We start from the raw sequence: 21,199 nt of genomic DNA, 5'->3' as shown, positions 1-21,199 counted from the left end.
TAAGAAAAAAACATTCATTAGTTACAAGATAAGTGTTACCTGTTAAGGAGTCTGTGAGCAGAGGTGGAGAGACAATAAGGAAAGGTAAAGGTTTGGAGTGTTAATAGTACTGGCTCAAACTTGCTTTTTGGCTGAAAAGGTTGAGATGAACACACTGCTCTGTAAAGGGCTGTTGTTCATTATCTGGTTTTGACTTTTTCATTGAGATGCTGCTTGTTTCATTTAATAGCTCTGTCAAAGCAGCGCTGTCTCTGAAGTGACCTGATCATGGCCACAGAAAGTCCTCACTGATTTAACTACTTGAAGCCTTTCCTGGAATCTCCCCGGGAAAGCAGGTTTTTGTTACACAGAAAATATGACTAAAGGGGCTAAGTGAATTCAGATTTTATTTTCAACAATTTTTTTTTTAAAATCATCCAGCTTCTTACTCATGCCTTATTTCTCTGGAAGTGAGGGAGGAGGCCAGGAGCAAAGGGTTTTAGTTAGAAGCCATGGTACCCCATAAAATCCATGTAGTCATAGGGTGTAACTGAGATGAATGCACAGTGCTGTATGCAATCAACAAACACCTCTATCTTCCCAGTTTTGAGGAGCACATCCCAACTGGACAGCAGAAATGCTGACAGGACAGCAGGCTGCTGGCTTATATTCCTTTTTCAAGAAGAAATAAAACCCTTTAAGAGTGACTTTTATTCTCAAATGGCATGAATGTTTTAAGACCTTTAGAATCAGAGTAAATAAACAAACAAACTAAACATCCTTAAGGATGGAGTCACTAGTAACTTTTTTCTAGCTGTACAAATACATGATGTAATCTCCAAAGGACCTTATTTACCTTAAGTATGTGCAGGTGGTGATGGTTTATAATTACCTAAGAAGAATCCAAGGGCCAAGTTCAAAATGAATTTTGAAGCAACTTTGCCAATGAAAGATGTTGATTTAGCAAACAACAGGGAAATTTTTTTTTTTCTTTTCATTGTTGAAGCAGTTTTACATAAAAAGTCATGAGACTGCTCCTGCATAGGTGCAGGCATGTGTGTGTCTGTATTTATGGTTACGTCTTGTCCCTCCTAAGTTAAAGCTTGCACAAGAGGCCTACTTAGCATTTTATACAGATGAGGTTCTGTAAAATTTTGTCTGGCATTTAACAGTAAATTAACTTAAAAGGGGCTTGGGAAGAGTGTTGAATTTAAAAAAGTATCATTGACTTTTTTTTTTTTGCTTGTTATATGAGCACAGCCTTCAAAGCCTGAAGGATTTTATATACAATTTATCTTCAAAACAGTGAAACAAATCTTTGTTTTGCAGACCAATGAAAACTGAAATACATAAGTGATTTGTCACTTGTATGGTAAAAGCTGTAGAGAGAGTAATGTTTTGGAGCGTTTACTCTTAAACCTGTGATCTAGAGAGTGAAAACTACATGTTTTTACAGGGGCTCTCTCAATAAGCATTTTAGAGCTTTCAAACACACACTATAGGGAGTATCTTTGAAATACTGCTTGTCAGACAGGATTTCCCCATTGAATGGTAACACTGTGAAATCTATCATTTCTGCTCTTTTCCATCATTTCACTTGTCTAAACTCCAAACACTTGTCTAAGCTCTTCAAGTAGATTTTTTTCTTAAAGAAAATACTGGTATTTTCTGAGAAGCAGCACTTTTTGTTACTTCAAAGAGAATGTGCTCCATGAAGACTGGGTACATATTTAAACCTTCACGGCTCAGAAGAAAGCAGATTTTGGGCTTGTATTCAAGAATGTCTTGTACTGCTGGTTTAAAAAATATACAGAATCTAGAATTCTTCAGTATTTTTTTTATTTACTCCTCCATCTGTGACACTTCATGAAAGACAAGCAATAGGATGTGAAAGGAAACGGTTACAAAAATAGTGATACCGCCTGAAAGGAGAGCAAATAAACGAAACCTTTCGCTGATGGCAGAGGCAAGCTGCGGAGGGTCTTCCCCGGGAGATGCTCTGGGCTGAGCTGCCGGCCGCAGGGCGAGCGGCCGAGGCCACCCAGGAGATGGTGCTGTTGGACCGGGGAAGCGGCACAGCCCTGACCCAGAAGCATCTGTCAATGCGGTCCTCCCTGTTTTCCATCTGTGTTGCACGTTACTCTTTGGGGTGCTCGTTTTCTTTCGGGAGCAGGAGGTGTCGGTGTTAGCCAGGCGCGTATGGCGGTGCGGTGCGCCATGCCATTCCCGGCCAGCCAGCCCCGCGCCCTCGCTGGAGATGACGGCAGCGCTTGAAGGCGATGTTTTTCGCCGGCACTGCGTGGCTGGCGAGATGGTAACGCCGAGGCGGGGAGCAGCTTCACAGCTCGCTGCCCTCACCGGAGCCACCGCCTGAGCAGCGCTGTGCCCCAGCCGGGCGCTCGCCGGGCGCCCGCAGCCTCGCGTGGGGAGCAGCGCGCCCGCTCCGGGGGCTCCCGGGGGACCCGCCGCCCGCCAGCCCCCTGCCAGCCCCCTGCCAGCCCCCCGGCAGCCTGCCCGCCATCCCCCGGCCGCCAGTCCCGCACACGTGCCTGGCTAAGGTAAGCGCAAGGGCGGCTCTGCGGCCGCACGGCGAGGGCGCGCCCGGGGCGGCGGGGGCGCGCAGGGCGAGCGGGGCGAGGGGCGCGCAGCAGCTCCGGGCCACCCGCAGCCCTTCCGGCACACGAGGCACTCGCCCCGCCGCCACCGGGGCACCTGTGGGCCCTGGCAGTGCGAAGGTCTGAGGCTGGTTCGGGATGGGAAGATTTGAGGTGGCAAAGGGGGATTTGGGTTTCTTTTGGTCCAGAGCTCCTCAGCAGAGCAAGAGGTCAAAGGGCTGTGGTGACGTTTTCTATTGATTTGCTGTTTTATTAGCATCCTCTCATCTCATTTGGTTCAGAGGCTTCAAATGTGGCCAGAAAACATCAGCAGGAACTGGAACAGGTTAGTGGATACCCTGGGAACGACTGTAGCAACATGAAGTCACCAGACTGGGTACTTGAAGAATATGTAATAGAAGGGAACACCAAAGGCCTTTCTCCAGTTACAGGAGGGCTTCTGTCTCTGAGTATTTCTGCATGTGTAACCAGGCAGTGACCAGGGTTTTATAGTGACATAAATCTAATTTCCCCATTCTTCAGCCTGAGGTCTTTTCTATCTGAGTGGATATAACCAAAATGAGATCTTTCTACATGCTGGTAGAGAGGCCAAAAGCAAGCCTCCTGCAGGTATCTGGGTGGGTTTCAGAGACACCCTCATTGCAGCTGCCATCCTGCTATGAGCCATTTGGAATTTGTTGCACCCATTTCTCTGAGGCTAAAATGAGCATGGCCAGTGGTAGAGGGGAAGTGGCTGGTGAGGAAAGAGCCATCACAGAGAGGATGGCCAAACCTCCCTTGGAGTAGACCGACAGGGGAGGCCAATGGTATAAGGATTTGAGGATCATGTCTGTTGTGCTGCATTTCTACTCCTCTCTTTTTAAATCATTAACAGCAATTCAATGGTCAGTGGTAGGATTCTAATCTTTTTCTTCTTAACGATAAACGATTTAAAGTTCAGCTGACACTTTGTGAGGGCTTTTGCTACATGAATAATGATTTGGCATGAGCTGGGTGGGGAAGCAGCTGAGAAACTCTGCTGTCCAGCCATGCTTAGGTGTGTCAGCAGAAGGAAACCAGAAGAAAATGCTAAAGAACAGCAATTCAGGAAGGAGTATAACAAGCCCAAAGCAAGCCTGTTCAAATTCCTTTGCTTTTCGTGTGAACTTGAGGTAAAGTTCAGCTCACTCTGCCGAACAACAACAACTGTCAAGTTTTCAGGTAGGAGCTGGATGTTCCCTGGGCCTGAGGAGTAAGTGCTCTGAACAGGAGATGGCTCAGGGCTCAGGCCACAACTTTATCTTGGTCAATGTGGTCCTGCACATCTCTGTCTCAAAAAGCTAAGTTCTTCCTCTATATTGAAGAGGAGTCTCAGCAGGCACCAGACAGTCAGTTACATATTTTGTTTTAGGGGCCATTTTGCACTGAGGTCAGGGGTAAAATAAAGTGCTTAGGATCAGCACACAGACTCAAACCCAGGAGACCTATCTGCTCTGAGACCCCAAACCACCAAGCTGTAGTGTCAGGCCTCCTTTCACCCCAGAAGCTTTGCTGTTCTTACTGAGCCAGGAACCCTGTCCCAACACATGGAAGAATTTGCTCTCTTCCCTCCTAGTTCCCTGCCAGGTGGCCGACTGCTTAATTTGAGATGGGCAGTGATGGCATGACCTCCCTCCCATGCAGCCTTTCCATGTCTGGAAGTAAGTACTCTAATCACCGCACTGTTGCAGATAAGCAGTTTCCATGGTGCTACTGTGATGGATTTCACACCCCAGGTTTGCCAGCTACTGTCCAATTACTGCCTTTCCAAAGTATTAAAACAGGGGGTAGGTGCCTTTTTTCCCAGCTTAGGCCAGAGGCATAAGTCCCTATGAAATTTCAGATCAAAATGCCACCTTTTTTAGGTGCATACATCCTGATATCCTGATTTTTGGTTCTTAATCAATATGCAGGAAGGAATTCAAGACAAGATTGCATCTGAAGCTGCTAGCAGACATATTGATATAATACAATGCTGTAGTTTAGTGGAAAATAAGCACAAAAAAGTGACTGAAATTTCAGAGCATCTGGGTTTTGGTTGTGTTGAGAGGATTTGTCAAGAAAGCTCCTGAGGGAAGAGTAGAGGAAGATGCCATGAATTCCACTTAAGAACAATAATAGAGTCTGGAGGGCATGTATGTTGCCAACAACAGTAATACTGGGCAAGCAAAGAAGAAATCAGTACAACTGAGTGTCAGGGAACCCTTCCAAATCTGAAAATCTAGCCTTAGTTTTCCAATATATTGGTTTATTAATTAGTGTAAAGACTAGATGAAAGGGAAATAAAAAGGAAATATGGGGGACTGCAAAAAACAATTGTTATAAAATAAGAATGCTTCAGGTTTGCCAATCAGAAGAGTAGGAATAATTAACTGATAGTTCAGAAACAGGATCACTGAAGATTAAAGGCAGAAATTAAAGAAGATAAAGACATGGCTGAGAATCTAAATGATTTGTTTGCAGCACTCTTCGGCACAGAGGATATCAGAGTGATACCTACTGGGACTTGCTCTTTTCTGGTAATCAAGATGTGTCAGAAGGAAGAGCTGGAACAAATCGATAATTTAAAAAGCAGCAAATCATCAGCTCCAGATGGTACACTGAAAAGTTTTGAAGAAGCTTAGTATGAAACAGCTGATCTGCAACAAAAATATGCCTTCCTTAATTAAAAACAGCGATTTCACTGCAGAAGTGGAAGGTAACAGTTTTACCCAGAGTTAAAAACAGGATTGAGATAATTTGAGGAAGCACATACTCTGTATACCCAGATATAGACTTCTGTTTTATAAGCTGATTGAAGACAGAATATAAAGTAGGGGAAAAAAAAAAGAAAGATGATAGTATCTAAAGAGCAAAGTTTTTGCAGGAAAGAGTCATGCCTCATCATTAATCTGTTTTAACTCCAACTGGGACAGGCTTGTCATGGGCAAACAAGAAGGAACCACTGTAATTTAGATAGACCTCAAAGGACCTTTTGGCCCAGGTAGGATATTGTGAAACAAAGAGAGGGGAGCTTGCTGCATATCTATGCCAGGCTGCACGTCCAAAGGAGCCCTGACCATCCCTTCCATCTCCATGCTGTGTCAGGGCTGTGACTTGTCCTGCTCTGCAGTGGTGTTATCCCACCCATGTGATGCCAAACCCTGCTTTCCGCTGCCCTGGGAGGTGGGGAACCAATGAGGGGATGAGTGACCTGTTTCCAGCCTCTGACAAAGCTTAGCAGAGGTTGTTCCTTGTGTCTCTCAGGCTCATGAGTCTGGGAAGGTGAACACTGTTGCGAAAGCTTCCACACTGCTTTTTAATTTTAAATCCCATAGGGGATGAAGAGGTTGCTCTGGGGAACTACAGGAGGGCAGAAATTCAGAGCTGAGGAGCATCAGTGGTAGCTGTGGTGGGAAGCTCTTCCTGTGGGTAGCACCAAGGCAGCAGCTTTGTGATGAAGGCATTCATGGGCAAAGGAAAATATGAACAAAGTAGTTGTGGTCCTCCAACGTGTTAGGTAAAGGCACGGGCTGGCTGGCAGAATGCTTTTTACCACTGTTAGCGTCACTCACCAGAAGCAGGTCTAGTACTGTATGAAAAAAAAGAAAGGAATTTGGTTATAGCAAAATAGAAAATGAATATGACAAAGCATCTAATTTCAGAAGAAGGAATAAGAGGGAATGTATTAAATTTCCCTCCCAATGCTATGCATGAATTAATTAGATACAATGTCAATGTCAACATTGTTTAACAACATCCCTGTATGTTTATAGTGAATACTCTGCATGAGCTGAGAGGAAAATCCATACCTTTTCCCTTAGAGGGAATCCATCAGAATCCATACCTTTAGCCTTAACAATGCAGGTTTTTTTTTAATCTTAATTTTATGCTAATTGGGACTATTTTTGGACTCCTTATTGTGTTCTTTGCTCCCACATCCTGCTTCAAAGGTACCTCCCTGTTTCTATGCTGTCAGTGAAGGTTGAGAAACTGACCATGTCATCCTGGAAAGAAATCTCAGTAGGATTCTGTGGAATAGCTTAAAAAAAACCCAAACAACCAACCACCAAATCTTTAACAAGTATTTCATGTTCAGAACCTTTGTTAATACAAATGTACAGTTTTCATCAGCTTTAACCAGTGGTTCTTTGCTCTTTTAGGCAGACAACAGGACTACTACCTCCTTCTTTCGCATTTGTTTTTGCTTGTGAGTCCTTCTCCATTTCTTCTGATCTCTTCTTCTATGTACTCTTCCCTCAGTCCTAGGGTCTTCCCTTCTTTGCCTCCCTCTCACAGGTGTGTGATGCTGCTGTGGCTTGTGTTCTTCTTTACCTGTGCCCTCCTCCTCACAGCCTTGTCACTCATAGCTGCACTGACTCTGGTGCCCAGCCAGAGTCAATGATGCCAGCAGAGCTAATTAGAAGGCACAAGATGCTGTGCCTCATTCTTGAGATTTGTACAGCTCACCATGGCAGTGTGCTCTGCTGATTAGGAAATACTGATTTATAGTAACAAAAATTATAAGAGAAAAATAGTTCAAAGGCTTCTGGATTAACCCTGCTGGTTTTTTCTTTGCTCCGTTCTGTGCAATTATTTTCATATTTATAAGCTCTAGTATACAGCACTTCCACTGGGTATTTGGTATGGAAAAGCAACAGCCAGGAAATGCCTGAAGAAGTGCTGTATTTATGGATGATAAACTAAGCTGTAGATTTTAGAAAGACTGTGTTTTGCCTTTTCCTTTAAATTTTCTTATGCAGTCGCATAAGGGAGGAAAGGATGGTGCAGAGGTGCTCAGGACACTTTTAAATTAGCTAATTTAGATGCAAAGTCAGTTTTGCCATGGCAGCATGGAGCAGAGCAGCATGGCTGATTCACTCAGCTCCCCAACAGTCCCGAGGGTCCCACTGCTCAGCGTTTTCAATGCTCTTTTCTGCAAGACAACTCCCCTCTCTGATACCATGGGATGCTGTGGCTCATGTCATCACACAGTAACTCAGCTGCCTGATGTGACAGTTTGATGATATACAGGCTTGTGGGCTTTTCCAAATGCAAGATCCACAGTAGAGTTGAATTGCTAATGCTTCAGGGTCAGTAGGTTTGAGTCCTTTCTTTGCATTTATGAAAACACTCATAACTGTCAAAGCTCAAGAAAACTAAGACCCTACAAAAAACCTGAACCACTTGCACATCAATGCCATCAGCAAATGTTTCTTTGAGCTGGTTTTCATGTCTGAGACTCAGACCAACATGCAGTGATCTTGTTATTTCTACATCAGCAGAACTGCAGACAGATCTGACATCTCTTTCGTTACCCAAAACTACTTTGGGATAGATAAAACAATAAGATCTCAGTGATGATTGCCCAGAGCAATTTTCAAAACCACTTTATTAATCATTAAGACAAAGAAAATTGTCCTCAGTCACAGGACTATGGAATAGGAAATAGAGATTATAGGTACAGTCTTGGGGGAAAGCTTTGTGTTAATTGTCATTAATTAACATCTTGTGAACTCCTCTAGATGTCCAAGTTGTAGCTGTTAAGCTGGGCTCTACCTAGCAGAAAAATATGTATATATCTCCGGACCATCTTGCCAGAGTAAGACAAATTGTAACTATGCAGTTTGTGATTACTTTTCTTCTTCTTGTCCCCTTCCTCCATGACCAAAGCATCTTTAGGTTGGTGGACAAATTGTTTTCCATTTTTTACCTCACAAAAAAAGCTGGAATGGGAGAGTGACACTTCAAATCTCATGTTGAGGAGAATTTACTATATAGTTTTCTATTTGGAGAAGCCAAAGTTAACAGAAAATTAAATCAAATTTTTCTCAGACGTGGTATATAATTTTGTCTGGTCAGCTGTTGTGAGTTTGTTTTCTAGAACTGCTGAGTTCAGCTGGAACTTTAGGTGCTTGGTCTCTTTGAAAATCATGCCCAGGGCTTCCAAATCCAGGCAAGGGGCCATGGTGGTTTATATAGTAACTCTGGCACAGAGGATGAAATAGAGCCTCTCTCTTTCACAGGGACCTTTTTACTTCAAGGACTTCAGGGACTATGAGTACTGAAAGCTTGCTGTTTAAAGTCCTTTCTGCTTTGAGGTATTCCACCAGGGAATGCAGTCTCCAAGTTCAGCACAAAATGTTGCAGTCCCAAACAGGACACTGCATCTGAGGCCCCTCTAGATTATTATTTAACACTATATTTTTTCTTGTGGAGATCATAAAGAGTGCATTATGGAGCCCTACAACATCTTTTCTAAAGAGTACTGGACACTGATATCCTGAGAATATGGCAGGAACCTATCAGTTTGAGGTTTATTAGGTAGGCAAATCCATATTTCACTTGGGGTGGGGGGTTAATACTCCATTATGTTCACTGTCCTGCTTTGATTGGAATTTTAAATGCTAAATGTAATCTGACCACTATAATTTTACCTCCTGGTTACTATGTGTCTGCTTCTAGTTGACCGTGCTGTGTTGCCATCTTGTTTTTTTGGTTTGGATGTGTCCATTTAGATCTTCTGAAAACAAGTTTACTCTGTTCTGGCAAGCAGAACTTTCCCAAAGAGTCCAAGAGATTGATTTCTGGATACTTACTTGACTTTGAGATCACATCCTGGAGGATGGTGGTATTGAACCATAATTGGTTTCTCAGAGTTGATTTTCTCCTCCTATTAGTTCACAGAGCAGATGAGTGATTCACTCACTTAACTCCAGATTGGCTCATGAGATTGAAGAACCTGACCTTGCACTCATATTTTAAACATATCCTACAATTTCTTTATAAACAGGCAGTTGAATGATACTAAGTTTGAACCCAAAGTACTTATTTTCTTTACCATATTGAAGCATAGCTGAGAGCATCCAGAGTCTGGTGTAGGTGTTAAGAAAATATACTGTTCTAAACACACTGCTGCTTTTGTTGCTATGCCCCACTGGAGCTCAACAAATGTGTATTACCTCTATTACCATGATAATACAACTCCATATGCTTTCTGATGAAATTCAAAGAGGCACTTACATTTCTCTTCTGCTTGTAATTAGGGCAGAGCAGACAGTTCAGGAGGAGACCCTGACCTTTTACCGCAGTTTGTACGGGGGCTGTGGTCATGATGCCAAAGCAGGAATTGTCAGACTCTTTAAGCTTTGCTCATGACTCTGCTGGAGATCCTTCCTCCAGGGCTCAGGTTCTGTTCCCCTTATATCAATGCCTTAACCTATTTTTTTTAATCAATGAACTAACACTCGTTAACCCACAGAGTAGGGTTTGTTCTTGAGCCTGTTTCTGCAGTGCCAGTGACAAGTGACCAGAGACATTAGGTTTGTTTGTGCTGTGTGTGTCCTCCTTGGGAAGATGGGCAGTAAGTGGTGGGATGCACATGCTGAAAAGCACTGTGCTGTGGTGCTGCTGTGTCCCAGCCAGTGTGTAAAACCTGGGTGGGTTTTACTATGATTTAGGCAAACAGTGGCATCTGCACAGAGTTGTCTACATGTGAAATGGCTGGCTGTGCTCAGTTTGTAGTCAATGATGGTCTGTCAGTCCTGCCAGAGAGGCCCAGAGAGGTGCCCAAGCATCAGGGGCTCAGTTCAATTGCTTAAATGTACATGTCTGGTTCCATTTGAGATGCCCTGAAGTGGGACATCCCCGGAGAGCTGAAGATTTAGCACAGAACTTTTGCTGTTCTGGAAGCTGCAGGCCACACCCGACACCTCCAGCAGTCAACTGACACAGGCAAACATAGTTTTTTGCTTCAGGGTAGGATGAAATGCTCTCTAGGGTCTGCTTACTGTATCAGCAAACTCTCCCAGTGATTGCAACCTGGACGCAGCACCTGCATTTGACACCTGGATGGAAGCACCTTCACCTCCAGCTGCATCCAGTCCCTCATGGCTGAAGATACAAGTCTGGTTTCCAGAGACATTTAGAGTTAAATGTGTAGGTAAGCAGCTCCAGAGGGCAAGCTATTCAGCCTATTTTAATAGCTAATAAAGGAGCAAAAGAAGTGCCTTTCATCAAACTGGCTTCAGAGAGACACTAAGCTTGTAGCTGTTTAACTTTCAGGTTAAGAAAGTGAAAAGCATCCCACCTTTAGTTCAGATGCAATCCTTTTAACTCCGCTGACCCAGAAACAGTTTTCTTCAGTTACCTGCCGGAAAGGCCATATGGGAGACACAGTAATGAAATTCTGAACCTCAGGAGCATCTTGAAAATTTCTGAACTTTGCAAAATGAATTTGACTTAAAGATACTTGGAACTGAGCTATGCACAAGCTAAAAGCTTACCGTTTTTCTCCTTCTCCAGGTAATATTTTGCACCTTTGCAGCCCAAAAGATCTGTGGAAATAAGCTTAATTTCTCACTCTATGGCCCCAGAAAATTTAAAAACACCTGGGTGGTGTTTTCTTACTCCTTCCTCCTATTTTCATTCTTTTTGAAAGATGAAGAGACCACAATTTCACTTGGGTTGTTCTGGGAGGCATGCAAACCATGATGGCTGCTGTGGGATTGATGGGAGAAGTTTAGTGTAGGAGTAATGACATTTTCAAATTAAGGCTGGCTGACCCACATGCTCTTTATAGAGGTAGCTCATTTAGAAGCTTAAGTGAATTATATGGGCAAAGTTTTTAAAGGAGATGTGAGGGGAAAAACTGGGACAACTAAAAAAGTGCAGCAACAGTGAATGTCTGAGAAGTGCAATAGAAACTGTATAAATCCACAATTCACTGATCACCCTGGGGACATTTGGAAGTGGAAGAAATTATAGAAAAATAGAAGGTAAATCTTCAATGAGTGTAGGCTAAGTTAGTTCCAGTGGGATTAATTTTACTTACATCAATGACAATCTGACTCTCACCAGTGTGGTCTGATGGCTCTGGTGAGAAGGTAATAGTGTCAACTTGATTTCATTAAACAATATTATTTTGCCTCTATAATTGTCCAAAATCTAATATTTTGCAGCCATTTTGATTAGATTTAGCTTTTTATCTGTATCTAGGTTGTATGAATGACTGAAACTTTAAACAGAGCCCACTTTTTTATTCTTGATTTCCATGTTGGTATCTATATATGGAAAAATGCACATTTATATATCAAGTAGAGTCTATAGAGGTATTGGGAGGAAAGAGCTAAGCAGATCTTGGCAGTGAGCAGTTTCCTCATGGTCACTATTCTGTGCTTAGATCCCTGCAGAGTGGCATGTGTATTTGTTTGGACTTCTAAGGAGATCAAGCAACAAAAGGACACTAACAATTCTGTGTCTGTTTCATGTGATGCCTTGTTTGTAAAGATTCTAAATGACCTTACAATGTGTAATGAAGAGAGAGTCAAAACAAACGTGATGCCAGGAACAGTACCAGGCTGCTGCAGTCCAGCGTTGGCAGGGGATTGGAATAGAGCAGAGATTATTTTGCTGGGTGAGTAGTATCCAGTGGTCTTTGGGGGAACACTTGGGAGCGTGTTGCATCCTAGAGAAGTTGCTGAAGTGCCCAGAGGAAGGCAAGAGGGATACTTTTGGCATCCTGAAGTAGGAGATAACTGCAGTGGGTTTTGCAACATAATTGAAAGTATAATACTTCAGTGAATCCCCCCAGGCATGTGCCTCCCTCAGCTCAGCCCTCAGTACTTCTTTCTTTTTTTGAACCAGCACCAGTATCTCTTGCAAATTTTCATAGGCAGAATTTGATTAAAATAACCAGAAATCAAGGACTTCACATCCACTTTTACTGCTTCTTGTAATGGTTTGAGTTGATTTTTATCCTCCCTTTGGTCCTCCAGATGCTGTCACAGCTTTAATACGTCAGAACAAAGCTTAGGCAACCTCCCCATCAGTCATCCTGCCTCAGGGCAGCAGGTGCCTCAGCAGGTGTTATTTGCTGCAGGGAGAGATTTCACTGGGGTTAGGCTGGTGGGAAGAACAGCTGATGCTGACAGTGGGTTTGAGGAAAATGCTGGCCCCATGCACACTGGGGTTGGCTAATGCTGTCACTAGAAAATGTTGTCCCTCTTTTGGAATACATCTGACAAGCAAGCCCACCTTCACTATTAGTTTGGATCATGACAGGGAAAGAAACTCTCCTATATAGGAGACACTTCTTGTCCTTTGCTTATGTAAGTCAGAGCTATGGCTTCTGGGCTCTCACTGAATGCCTCCTTTTCTCTGTACTTTTCCAGCTCATTTGATACAGTTTTGAATTGTGGGTTGTTGGGGGTTTTTTTAAGGTTTTTTAAAAAAGATATATTAATTACACAAATGCTTGGTGGAGAGCAACGCTCATGTCAAAAGGTTTAAGCTTTGGATTTAATTTGGACGAACGCCTGAAATCTAGCTCTGAACCAGTGGCAGTCTTTGAATTTATAAATACTAATATCCACCTGAGATTCTGGTCCAAAGCAAGAACAAGACTTTTATTCTGTTCAGGTTCCTCATCTCTGCTTATCGCCATAGCAAATTAGGCCTTTTCAGGCAAGCAACAAGTGGTATGACTAACAACCTTGTAGTGCTTATTCTTTCTTCCCAGCAGTTGCAGTGAGAACAGCCAAGGTCTGGCCATTCAGGCCAAGGACTTAAAAAAGGGTTTGATATTTTTGAGGACTCTTGCAGATTTTAATACACATTATTTTTGTTTGGGAGTTTGTCTGCTCTGGCCCAGGTTAACCAAGTATTGGGAAAAGGTTCAGGATCCTCCCATTCCCCAAACCACGGGGTGAGTGAGTGTCCATAAAATGTATTTAGCCACAGAAGTTGGTGTGTGGGAACAGAGTGATCAAATAAGACAAATAGGAGTGATAAATCAGCTGAAAGCATGACAATAGGAGAGGAATAATACTTTAATTATGATGAAGTTGTAGAAGTTAAAATGTTCCTGCATTTAAAAATTAGGGATTTATGTTTTCTTGCCATCTGAATAAGATTTAGAAGTGAACAGGTAAGTGAAACCTGGATTTAGGATTTTGTCTATGATAAAGTTGGGTAACTCAGCAGGGATTTTTTTCTGACTAATTGGTAGGACTGTGGGTGGAAATGTTTGTGGTACTGCGTGCTGTGTAAGCAAGCATGTCTGCTTACTGCACTCTGCTCTTCCCAAATTCGTGTTCTAATATGTGTTTGCCAATTCCTGTTCCAACACAGATAAAGTCATGCTGCAATCTCTTGGTAGCAGCCTGTCTGGGTGGATTTGGGAATTTTCTCCTTATGGTAAAGTCAGAAATGTCATCAAGGCAGGGCATTTTGTGCTGCCTTCTGTTTCCAGTGTAAAGAAAGAAAAGACAGACAAAATGTCACCTTTGTGACTCCCATATACACTTGCTGTGAGCACAGGGCTGAAGGTATCCAGCTATTCTGTACTTTGCAGGAGCTCTTCTTCCACCTGCAAAAGGTGAGCAGAATGGGGAGCTTCTTTTCTTAAGCACCCATGATTGAATACTGTTAGTATTTAATACTTGTATTGAATCTCAGATAATTGCTGAAGTGCTGAACTGCTGTCTCAACTTATCCACATGCAATTAATAATATTGATCACCCTACACTGACCTTGAGAGTTAATAACTGGTTTTTCCCTTAGTTTCCCTTGATGAATGGTGCTTTCTACATGCCAATTTATAATTTTGTCAAGATGTCAGATCACAGGGTCTGACTCTGCAGACACTGAAATGCAAACAGTGCTTTCTGTAATGTTTGTTTCTTTGGGACCAATATTTATGTGTAGGCTGAGAAAAAGAAGTACTTTTTCATTTTTACAGGATTTTGCCTTGGGATAAGTCTGTACAAATATTTGTGTATGAGCCAAATTATTTGAAAGCTGTGTAGGATACATGCACAAAGATTTGAGACTCCAAAAGTCAGGCCTTATTTTCTCCATCAAATAATTAGGTGGTTCTTTTCTCCATCTAATGATAAAGTGTCTTTTTTTCCCCAAAAACTTCTTTCCCAAAGTAAACACCCTGGTTAAGACACAAAATAGACAGATAATTGAAGCAATTTGTTTGTCTCATCTCATTTGGAGGGACCTTTAGAAGTCTTTTTGCTCTAGGTAATCTGAACATCTTTTTCCCGATCACCTTGAACAAACTGAAGAATTTATTTATGATTATCTTTTACTAACAGGCTTCCCTACTTACCTAATACTCATTTTACTAGTATTATCTGATAATGAGTCAACAGTACTGCTCCTGTTTTGCATGGCATTTTTTTCTTAGACTCCTGCTGCACTATGTGCCTTTTTGCTTGTGCATATCCCTCTGCTGAGATCCCTAGCAGAAGCATCAGAACTACTGAAGGCCTGGAAACAGAGAATCTAGCAAAAAAAGGTTCTGCTAAAGTCTCTGGAATATTTTTATTCTCTGCTGCAGAGCAAATCAAACAGATCTGGGATGTGTGAAGTGGCACTCCCAACCCAGAGCTCGGCATCACTGAGGAAAGCTTTGCAGTGCTGTGTTATCCAAGAGACACACAGCGAGGGAGTTTGGGGGAAGGAATTCGCCTCCACATTGGTTTGCTCACATCAGCACCAGCACTCATTGGTGGAGCAGAATGTGGGAATGGTGTTTGGTAATCTCTCTGCTCCTTCTGCAGAGCAAATGGAGCACATTGTCCCACAACAGCCACCACTCAGCACTTCAGCACTGATGTACCTTCCCCACAGACACATATCACTGTCCCCTTCCTTTGCACAGCTGGCATCATCTGAAGACTCCTTATCTTTGTGAAAAGCATCTTGACAAACTCTCCAAACACTGCCTCTTCCCTGCATTTGTACTCATTCACCCCCTCCCCATTGCATCCTCAGCTAAAGCAGATTATTGCAAAACCCATTTAAAAAGCACAGCAGTTTTATACTGAAAGATATCTAGAGGGCAGCAAATCCAGAGGGAAATCTCATCCTTCAGTGCAAACGAAACCTCCTCTTTTATTTAATTTCTGAAAAATCAAACACAGAGTTACATAAAGCTTTTTTTTCTCTCTCTCTCTCTACAAAGCAGCAAGAATATTAAGATATCTCTATAAGGTTGAGATATAATCATACCTGCGAGCAAATTTTTAATTTGATTAAAGCTTACAGGACTGGGCAAAGCCTCTAAATTCAGGTGTGAGTTATAAAGAAACTGCTCGGCCATCAATAATCCCATCTGAAAGCAAATGTATTTTTGGAGTATTGCTGTGTGACAGGGAATGCTCCTGAGTTATTTGTGTATAACTGTGCTTGATGTGAAGGATATATTTAATATTGATTAGTATTGTGTTATTGATTGCAATTGTCTTTTCCTTCATGTTTGGCCAACTACAGTTTTAACCAAACAACAGCTGGGTTCCATTTAACTGTTGGCAGTGGAAATCAAGGCTTCTGTGATATCTTGCTTTATTGCATACTGCCTTCTTCAGCACATTCTCACCCTTTGAGAAGTGTTTCTGCAATTACCCTTCCTGAATTTCATCACCAACAGTTGATATGTCCAGTAATAGGGATGTTGGAAACCTCTATCTCATGACCGTAAAGTCTTGTATTTGGCACTTGAGGTTTGGAACTTGGCCATCAAAAAGTTATCAGAATGCTTAAAAAAAAGGAGAAAGTTTAAAAGTTGCCATTGAAATGGTTTGAATTTTAACTCAATTTTTGAAAATTTTCACTTTAATTTTTTATAAAAAATTGGAATCTGCACGTTGAGAGATGCAAGTAGAGGAAAACCAGTGCAACTTTTTGTGGACTCTGTCAGTAACTACAGGGAAAACCTGAGAGGCTCCTTTGAGCACACCTGGGAGCACTAATGTCTAAATGTCAGAAGGGACATCTCCCATTCCCCACTTTGTGGAGTTGCCAAATGGGGTTAATAATAAACTGACCTCTGTTGGTCTGACATTCACATTTACTGATGAAAAAAGTGATATGAGAGTGAGTGATTCTTGTTATCAAGGGACAATATATTTGCATGGAAATAGGATAGGATGTATACAGGAGACAGGAGGATTGGGGCAGTGAGATGATTTTTTTTGCTGGAGACTATGCCTGGAATGAGAAGGATTTATGTGCCGCCCAAAAACATTTATGGCAAAGGCCGTACAAGAGCACAGGCAATTTCCTATTAATTGCCTTTTTTCTGATGTACAACCCCCTTTTCCTGTCTCATACACGTGGTGATTTTGCACAGCCAGAATTACATTAGCATTGAGATATCAGGGAATTTTTGTCACTGGAACAGTCAGTCGTTACTGAATGTGCAAAAGGCATCACCTTCCTTGCCTGCTATCTCTGAACATCTCTGTTCCTCTGCAGGAAGGGAAGATCCCCTTTCTTCCTTCATCTTCACTCGAGTGTTCCTTTTGCCTCGGGTGGTTGTTGATAAGGTGACCACTGGGTGGTTTTCTAAAGCAGCTGCAAGTTGTGAGGTTCTGGCTCAGGAGGATGCACTGCTGACCTGCTGCTGCTGCTGAGGGTCACACAATGGGCAGGGCTAGATGGGACCTTAAAGATCACCCAGCTCCAAGCCCCTGCCATGGGGGACACATTTGGCCTTCAGGGCTGCATTTAACAGTAATGTAGGAGCGCTTTTTGTTTGTTTGTTTGGTATTGTGTGTACCCTGCCCTGTGAGTAGTGGGCATATCTGAGCCATGAGAGGTTAAACCTTTTTGGACTCCTGTGGTTGCTCAGAAAACTCTTGCTGCCTTGGGCTTCGTAGATGAAATATAAACACCATTTACATCTGCTTAAAATCTGAATTGAACTTGAAATTTCTGTTCAGTCCAGTGGTGAATGTAGCTACTGTTAAATTGCTCCATTGACTATAGAGCAAAGTTTAATCTGCTGTGTTTTACTTTCATAAAATGCTTTTAAGCACTGGTAATGCTCCTTTTTATTGTGTTCCTTTAACTTTATAGGAAACTGGAAACTCTGTCCTAAAAAAAAAAAAAAAAGGAAAAAAATTAAAATGCCCATGAAAGAAATGAAAAGGTTCAAAAAAGAGAGAGAAGAAGGGAGCAGCATTACCAGGAGCGATTAAGAGGAAAAACACTGGAGCAACTTGCTGTTTTGCCTTTTCCTTTCCAAAAGGAAGAAATAGTCTAAGAGCACCACTAAACAGATTACCTCAACTTCTTGTGGGAAAGACTACAAGTGCAATCCAGAAAGGCAATTACTTCTTGGTTTTTTTTCATTCAGATAGAATTTTTCAGCTTCTGATATGGAGTTAATTGCCTCTTTTTTTCCCCCTCCTTCTTTCTTGTAATGGTCCTTTGCATAAGTTTAGTCATCCTTGAGGGCAGCTGCTCCAAATATACAGCAATTGCCAGATGATTACCTCTTTAATGTTTTCACTGAGTACTTTGCTGGTTAACCTCCTTAACTGGAGAGCTGCTTATTGTTATTTATGTCTTGTCAGCATAGAGGTTCATTAAGCATCGGTAAATGACATGTTTTCATATCTGCTGACACTAGAAATGCAATATGATCAATTGCAAATTGACTTCAGTGCAGCAATAGAGTGCATTTAACACACATCAGTGGATCATTTGTACAAGCAGAGCTCGAATTTTTATGGCTGTTTATGTCTCTCTAATATCCAAGTATAAATTCTCCCAAGCCCAGCGATTCTTACTAAAACCAAATGCAAAACTCTGTCCAACAAGTGATGGTGTATCCCAGGCCAGGTGTCAGCACAGGAAGTTTTTGGATGGCAGGAAGCTGGAAGTGGTGAAGCAGCCTTGATTGCCCCAGCTGTGCCAGATCACAAAAAGGCACCAGTACCAGTGTACTTGGCCTGGAGTAGGTCACTTTCACAGACACTTCTGAATTTCTGGACCTCTATCTTTGGAAATTTGTCTCAATGTCGGAGGTAAAATTTTCAACTCTGTGGATCCAGGCAGATTATATGGTAAAGATTTGCCTTCAGAGCTAGGAAAAGCATACAGTTATCTTTAAAAAAAAAAACCAAACAAAACCCAAAAAATCTCCATAACCCCAGAAGGAAAAAAAAAACTTTTTGAGAAAAGGTTTTCATTAAAAAGCATCATCGGGTTTCAATTTAACAAAACACTGTAAAATAAAAGAAAACCATGAATGCAGGCAGCAGCCCTGGGAGCATTCAGTGCTGATTTACTATGCCAGGACATATCTCCTGTAGAGTTAGATTATTATTTTTCTCTACTGTTCTGTCACACATTGTTTCATGTTTGAGATTCCTCAGTAGTAACTGAGAGAAGGCAGAAAGGATTTACTTGCATTAAATCCATTGTTTTATGTACTGGAGAAAAAAAAATAAAAAGGTTTGTGTTGAAATCTCTTTGGGAAGAAAGTAAGATCTTACATTGTTTTAATTGGGATAGCTTTGGCAATTTACCATCTATATGTAAGTCAAAACATTTTGACATTCATCTGGAGTATCTGACTCTTAGCTTATGCTTTTCTTCTGTTGGAATATTTGCAATATACTCTTGGCTTTATATGCTGCAATAACTTTCTTGTTTTGTCTTATGGAAGTGAAATTAAACTTCAGGTTGTTTTTTCTGCATAGAAACGACATGAGCTTCCTATCTAATCTGTTTGATTAGTGACCTTCCTGAAGAAAACTGTCATCTTCCTTGTAATACTTATTCTCACTAAATATCCAGAACTGTATTTGCTCATGGGCAGCTGAAATACTGGTTATGTTTGCTCCCTGTGATTTGGACCACGTGAAACAGCCTTGTTTTAGCACTATGAGTAATAGAATACTGAATTAATATTATGGCACCCTAACAAAATTGCTTTGATGTAAGATTCCAATATCCTCATTTTGTTACAGAGCCATAATACTTGTTCAGCATTCTGTTATCCATGTGCTGAGATATTGATGGACTTATTAGGAGTCCAGCTATGGAGTTCATCCTGGGGTACAGTCAGACAAATGAAGGCAAATTTCAGTCCAAGTTTAAGGCTGTGATGTGGAGCAGATGGCAGAGCCAGTGATTTTAATCTTTATTATCAACATGCTGATTGTCCCTCCACCTTTTTCCCAACTTCGTTGTTTTTTAGCACAGTGCAAGGCCAGATACTGCCCTGGGGAAAGCTGCAGTGCACTGGCAGTACAGGCTGCAAAATGTGTGTCTGAATAAGGTGGATTTAAAAAAAGAGCTGATGGTCACAAAAAAAGAATTTTTGTTGAAGGAAAGTAATGATAAACTTGATGAAGGATAGAGAGATGCAGAAAAAGGGGCTAAGAGAGGTGTCAGCGTCTAAGCAAAAGGTGTGGTGATTTCACTAAAATCTTGATAATTTAACCAAACTCTGCTTGTGCACACAAATAAGTATGAACAACAATAGGGAGGGAGGGAGGGAGGGAGGGAGGGAGGAAGGAAGGAAGGAAGGAAGGAAGGAAGGAAGGAAGGAAGGAAGGAAGGAAGGAAGGAAGGAAGGAAGGGAAAGAAAGAACAACTGCCCTGTGCATCTTCAGAGGGCACATAGATTCCATATAAAATTCACCAGGAGGCATAGCATATAAAATTATGATATGCACTAAGCCAGTAATAACCAAACAATTTGAGATCATGGAGGGGTTTTACAATTTCTCTTTTCTTCCTTAAAATAAATTAAAAAGCAATTTTATTTCAAGCATGCTGCAAGATAATTTATAGGGAATTCTACCTCTGGATGATTATGCCCACTAACAATAAAATGCAAGAAAATAAGATCCCAGAGCTCTTCAGAGCTTAAAATCTGCTCGAGACTTGTTGGGGTCAGGCTTTCTCAGAGGCACTGCAGACTCCATTTCTGCCATCTCTGGCTGTCCAAATAGCAGTGCCAGGCTGTTAGACTTGGAAGAGCTTTTCTTCCAGGCTGCCCCAGCAGCAGAGTTGGGGTGCTCTGCGTACAGAGGAAACTGCCTCTGACATCCTCTGCAGAAACCATCGCAGTCCAGTGAAGGGGTGGGGGCAGAGATGTTTCACTCCCTGGCTTGATGTGTGCGTTCAGAGGCTGCTGCCCATCCCAGAGCTGTAGGCAGGCTGGGGGCACAACCAGTGGCCCAGACAGGGGTGCAGGAGGACAGGGAACTGGAGCCATGCAGAAGGCTGTGGTCCTGCTCTGCATGGCTCCTCTGGTTAGGACAGACAGGGATCTGAGTATTAATATTAGACCTAGTTGCAAGAATGAGGACAAAAATTGACCAGAAATATCAAAAGGACCAGCATTTCATTAAGGAGGATAGGTTTATCGACTGTCTAGACTGAAGTTAGTTTTGTATTCACACTTTAAAACTTTTAATTAAGGTTTACACTCACACTGTCTTGCCATTCCCAGGTTAGTTTTATGAAAACATTAACCTTGACATTTTGACAACTTTTTTCCTTTCATTTAGTCTCTCATTTAAAATTGTTTTCATTGTCTGTGGTTTAGTGATTCCCTCGGTCCGCTTACACAACCAAGCCCTTTGAAGAGTGACAGCTCAGCGTGCCCACTGGCAGCTCCCAGCACAGAGTTTAATTCTCGCTTCAAGCTGAGCACTGCAGCTCTACCTCTGTGGCCCTGCACCAGCACCTCTGGGTTTTGCAGGCAGAGATGGGAAATTTGCCTCCACACCTGCACAGTGCACCTGTGAGAGCAATACACTGGTGCCTTCAGAGCCTGTGGGGCCCGGGGGCC

At 42.2% G+C, this 21,199-nt stretch overlaps 1 protein-coding gene across 1 annotated transcript in view; it reads left to right on the top strand.

Moving 5' to 3' along the window:
* The first annotated feature begins 2,085 nt into the window (after window positions 1-2,085).
* Window positions 2,086-21,199, top strand: part of TUNAR (transmembrane neural differentiation associated intracellular calcium regulator) — a 162,040-nt gene continuing 142,926 nt past the window's right edge. The window contains exon 1 of the mRNA XM_085061456.1: window positions 2,086-2,537. The gene's annotated coding sequence lies outside the window, so the exon portion shown is untranslated. The remainder of the gene's footprint in view (window positions 2,538-21,199) is intronic.

This window comes from Lichenostomus cassidix, chromosome 5, assembly GCF_008360975.1.
Source record: "Lichenostomus cassidix isolate B80296 chromosome 5, HeHo_3.0, whole genome shotgun sequence".
Taxonomy (NCBI): domain Eukaryota; kingdom Metazoa; phylum Chordata; class Aves; order Passeriformes; family Meliphagidae; genus Lichenostomus; species Lichenostomus cassidix.
Note: the sequence above shows the minus strand (reverse complement) of the source record. Positions and strands in the feature narration are given on the sequence as shown.